Source organism: Schistocerca piceifrons, chromosome 6 (genome assembly GCF_021461385.2).
Source record: "Schistocerca piceifrons isolate TAMUIC-IGC-003096 chromosome 6, iqSchPice1.1, whole genome shotgun sequence".
NCBI lineage: Eukaryota > Metazoa > Arthropoda > Insecta > Orthoptera > Acrididae > Schistocerca > Schistocerca piceifrons.
The window spans coordinates 452278240-452284239 of record NC_060143.1 but is presented as its reverse complement, the minus strand read 5'-3'; positions in this window follow the sequence as shown (position 1 = coordinate 452284239).

Here is a 6000-nt window from a genome sequence, read left to right as displayed (position 1 = left end):
TACGCCCTTCATATATTGCGTTCGAACATTATGAATTACCTCGAGTCAACATGGGTTTAGAAAACATCGTTCCTGTGAAACACAACTAGCTCTTTATTCGCATGAAGTGCTGAGTGCTAGTGACAAGGGATTTCAGATCCATTCCGTATTCCTGGATTTCCGGAAGGCTTTTGACACTGTACCACACAAGCGGCTCGTAGTGAAATTGCGTGATTATGGAATATCGTCTCAGTTATGTGACTGGATTTGCGATTTCCTGTCAAAGAGGTCACAGTTCGTAGTAATTGTCGGAAAGTCATCGAGTAAAACAGAAGTGATTTCTGGTGTTCCCCAAGGTAGCGTTACAGGCCCTTTGCTGTTCCTTATTATATAAACGATTTGGGAGACAATCTGTGTGGTGTCACCGCCAGACACGACACTTGCTAGGTGCTAGCCTTTTAAATCGGCCGCGGTCAGCTAGTATACGTCGGGCCCGCGTGTCACCACTATCAGTGATTGCAGACCGAGCGCCGCCACACGGCAGGTCTAGAGAGACTTCATAGCACTCGCCCCAGTTGTACAGCCGACGTTCCAAGCCATGGTTCACTGAGAATTACGCTCTCAATTGCCGAGACGATAGTTAGCGTAGCCTTCAGCTAAGTCAATTGCTACGACCTAGCAAGGCGCCATTTATCCTTTGCTATGTATCTAATGAAGCATGTACATCAACAAGACCAATGTTCACCAATTGTGGATTAAAGTTAAGTATTCCAGCAGCTACGTACTTTTCTTTATAGCATTCATTACGTATCCTGTTTCAGACCTCACGCCAGCCTGCGTGAGTTTAAGCGCGTGCCTTTCGGTTACCCGTCACTGTGGACTGGCTGTCTTGTCACTCCACTACAATCTGAGCAGCCGTCTTCGGTTGTTTGCAGATGACGCTGTCGTTTATCGACTAATACAGTCATCAGAAGATAAAAAAACTGCAAAACGATTTAGAAAAAATATCTGAATGGTGCGAAAAGTGGCAGTTGATCCGAAATAACGAAACGTGTGAGGTCATCCACATGAGTGCTAAAAGGAACTCGTTAAACTTCGGTTACGCGATAAATCAGTCAAATCTAAAAGCCGTAAATTCAACTAAATACCTAGGTGCTACAGTTATGAACTACTTAAATTGGAAAGAACACATAGAAAATGTTGTGGGAAGGACTAACCAAAGACTGCGTTTTATTGGCAGGACACTTAGAAAATGTAACAGATCTACTAAGGACACTGCCTACACTACGCTTGTCCATCCTCTTTTAGAATACTGCTATGCAGTGTGGGATCCTTACCAGATAGGACTGACGGAGTACATCGAAAAAGTTAAAAAAAAAGGTAGTACGTTTTGTATTATCGCGAAATATGGGAGAGAGTGTCACAGAAACGATACAGGACTTGGGCTGGAAATCATTAAAAGAAAGACGTTTTTCGTTGCGACGGAATCTTCTCACGAAATGCCAATCACCAACTTTCTCCTCCAAATGCGAAAATATTTTGTTGACACCGACCTACATAGGGAGGAACGATCACCACGATAAAATAAGGGAAATCAGAGCTCGTACGGAAAGATATAGGTGTTTATTCTTTCCGCGCGCTATACGAGATTGGAATAATAGAGAATTGTGAAGGTGGTTCGATGAATCCTCTGCCAGGCACTTAAATGTGATTTGCAGAGTATCCATGTAGATGTAGATGTAACTCGAACCATTTATAAGGGGCGTTCAAAAGGAAACGACCCGGAAGCATAATTACAGAAACCAATGCCTGTATGTTAGAAGTATTAACCCTGGCTGTTGAAAGATTTGTCCCACTGTGGCACAAGGCGGTGAATGGCTGTCTCATAAAATTCCCGGGGCTGCAATGTTAACCAGTTCCACACGTACAGCTGGACGTCGTCGCCCGAGGTGAATAGTTTGACGTTGTTCTTTGTCCAAGATGGCCCCCTTCTGATTCACTTCCTGCAGCACGGGACAACAGTGAATGCCCGGCGTTACTCGCAAACCTTGGCCACCCCTCGCCAAGCGATCGAATCAAAACGACCAGGCAATCTCACCCGTGGAGTCATTCTGCTCCACGACAATGTAAAGCCTCATACGGCCAAAACAGTCGCGGCACTCCCACAGAAATTCAAATGGGAGGTTCTCGGCCACCCTCCATACAGTCAGAACCTCTCGCCCTGTGATTACGCCATTTCTGGTTCCCTTAAAAAGGCTCTGAGGGGCAAACGATTCACCTCGGATGACAACGTCCAGCTGTACGTACGAAACTGGTTAAAATCGCAGCCCCGGGAATTTTATGAGACAGCCATTCACCGCCTTGTGTGACAGTGGGACAAGTGTCTCAACAGCCAGGGCCAATACTTCTAATATACAGGTACTGGTTTCTGTAATTACGCCTCTGGCTCGTTTCTTTTTGAACTCCCCTTATACATATCCACCTATGTGTAGGTGTATGAAGTTACACTGATACCCGACCACGTCTTCTGCATTCTCCGCTTTTGTTTTCAGACAGTGTCCAGTGAAGATGAATGGAAAATGGTGCCTTTCCTACGTGCAAATGTATGTTTTCATACAATTTTTTTCTCTGCATAAAATCATAATAAATATGACATGTGCTAAATTAATTACTTTTTACTTTACAAATACAGTACGCGTTAATGGTTCCATTTGATGTTCCAGACGTTGGAAGAAATGTACGCATTAGCGGAGGAGATCTTGTGTAAGAAGAAAGCACCGACGCCAAACCAGGGAGCAGGAAAGCACTCTTTCTGAGGACGTGGCTACTACACTATGTTACACACCAGAACTTTGGGACACCAGCGCAGAAAGATTGCTGGCACAAGTTCTGCGCCGCTTCAGTAGTCGTCGAAAGATCAACAGCTTAAGTAACGAGTAACGATGGTGTGAGCCGGCACTAAAGACGGCTACCGCATGCTCTCTCAACTGCAGCGTTATTCTACACGGACTGTTAAACATTAACTGGTTATATGGCGGGTTCCTCGTCTCAAATTAATAAAGACAACTGTAAATGGAAGCCTTTGTGGACGTTTGTTTAGATAATCCATTATGATAATTGCGATAAAAGTCAATATGCTTATGAAATCTACAGCAATACTACAAAATATGGCTTACGTAACACATGATTTCAGCACAATTTAATCACATTGTTCGACATGCACCAGCCAATAAATATTGTCAAGTGGATGATTACGAAAGGACACTCTGTACGATCGTCCGACCACAAACACTTGGACTTTCATCAAGAATTATTTTTCTGCCTCAGACTTTCCACACACAGAGATGTTTTATCAGCTTGACATGGAAATTTGCTACGTGTGGGAATGGATTCCACCAAATCAGGTTTTGGCACCTCTAGTGGTGTGCTACGGTACTGTAGCGTAGAGATTTCAATGTATTCCAGGACAGCAGACATGTACCTGCACGAGCAAAATTATCAGGTTGGTGCATAAGTTCGTTGCGTTTTTGTTTTGCATGTTGGTATTCCGGTTACTAAGCGTTTTTTTATCGATTGCTATTTTTATTTGTAGTTCACTGTTGTTATTTGAGCTTATATATCGTCATTTTCCTACTTGGAGATTACGAGTGGAGCTGTGGGAGCAAGAAAATGGAGTGCCAAATGAATAAGTTGAACATTTCGGACATATCCTTCTGTTTGGATTCAGTAGATGGTGACAGCAGTGGAGGCGGCCAGAAACATTTGCGCCTTGTGTGGGGATAATGACACTGGGCAGATCACAGTTTTCTCTTTTTAAGGAGAATTGTTTTGACATCAATGACTCTGCACATTCGGGGTTTGATGAAGATTGATTAGACGCATGAATCCTCATTGATCCTCCTCAGTGTACTCAAGAACTGGCAAATTTTATGAACTATGATCATTCCACCATCGTGCGATGTTTGCAAAAATCGGGTATACGGCTACCTCATGTTCTAAGCCAAAATCACAAAAGTCAGCGGTGACCATAAGTGCATCTCTGCTTGCTCGTCATCAACTAGCTCGTGAACGACACTTATCTTGTATCGTTACTGGTGACGAGAAATGATATCTTTATGCTAACATAAGGAAAGGAAAGGAATGGTTGAGCTCAAACAAAGCAGTAATCTACCGTACAAAGACTTGTGCGCATTCACAAAAGATGATGGTACGCAGCTGGTGGAACAGCGACGGTGTGAGGTACTACGAATTGCTTGGCGAGGTGTAACCGTCAACGCTGACATTTATTGTCAAGAACTGAGACGTCTTGAAGACCCAGTCCAAGAACAACGACCAAGTAGAAGTGACCTACTCCACGGTAACGCCCGTCCGCTTTCTACTAGACTGACGAAATATACTATACAGGAGCTGGGTTCGGAAGTCGTTATGCACCAAACTTATTCACTTGATCTTGCACTCTCAGACTTTTCACCTTTTCCGCTATCTGTCGAAGAACTTTCAGGGAACTTTCTTTCCGGATGAAAATGCGTTGCGGACATGGCTCGACTAGTTCTTCGCCTCAGTCTACAGTCGCAGAATAGAAAAGTTACCCCTGCGTCGGCAGACTGTCGCAAATAGTGAACGAGACTATATTTATGATGACTAAAGTCTCTGTTACATATAGCTATTGTTCTTGTTAAACTTGTGGAAAAACGCTACAACTTATGCGCCAACCTGACAATTACGTTAACTTTATTTATTTATTTCCAGCTTGTAACCAAATCTTCATAACTACTGCTCATAGTGCATTGGGCACCATTTGGAGAACTTCGAGAGAGTGCTATTATCCATGATTCGATGAGTTTGTACATGTATACTGAAACGTCCCCATAGAAAAATTTATGAATTACTGTGCTGGTAAACCACTTACGTTATTTGATTTTCAAACAGCTGAGCAAAACTGAATGTACTCAGGCTTTTCTCTCTTTAGTTATTCTGAGCAACACTAAACTGACCACAATATTTGTAGCGCAACGCAATCTGACTTTCAATAATCCCTACAAAAGAATGGCCCTGACTAACAATAACCTATACCTTTCATGAATCACTTACCTCACAAAAATCTTCGTTACTCGAACTACTGCAGTTCAGCGAGCGCCAATACTGCCAGCTAAATAAAAGATTCCAACTACTGAAGGCACTAACTACTGATAGGCATAGTTAGCAAATGAAAGATTTTGATAGAGAACAAATAATGTATTTACCTTAGTAGTGTTCAAAAGTCATAATATATATGTATCAGTTCATGACATCCAGTCTTACAAATTTCCTTTTTCTGACGGACACACGCCCAGATCGTCCGCTCTCAAAATTCTGCCATCTCTCTCCCCACATCCACCACTGCTGGCGGCTCACCTCCAACTGCGCAATGCTACGCGCTGTTCATATCCAACTGCCCAACACGACAATAGCAAATACTCCAACAATGCAAACCAGCCAGACTGCACACAGCACAGCCAGTGATTTTCATACAGAGCGCTACGTGGCGTTACCAACATAAAAACCTAAACAGCCTACTTACAATACAAACTGGGGGACAGCACTTTAAACCTTTTCTTTGATTTTCTGAAACCATAATACGCTTTCTATCTCAGTCCCTTTTATTATCCTTAAAAATCGTTTTGCAAGATACTTTTCGACGCAATACAGATAAGTATACGTGACCCTGTATACAAAAAAATGTTTTTGGCACATCTAAAACGCTCTGTGTAGGCTACATTGCGAGAGATTTCCACAAACGCCACGCTGATCACTTCAGTGTCTATCACGTAAAAAATTACTCAAAATGAGCAATAGCTATCCACATTAAGGGTACTGATCAGACCCTGATCGACGACCGTTTGTCTGGTACACCAGCCAGCCTTTGTGGAGTTTAGGCGGTGTTGGGCTATTCTTCAATCTTCGCCCCAGAAAATACGATACAGAAAAGTTACAATACGATAACATAGAATAAAGTCCACATGATTTACAGATTGATAGTGC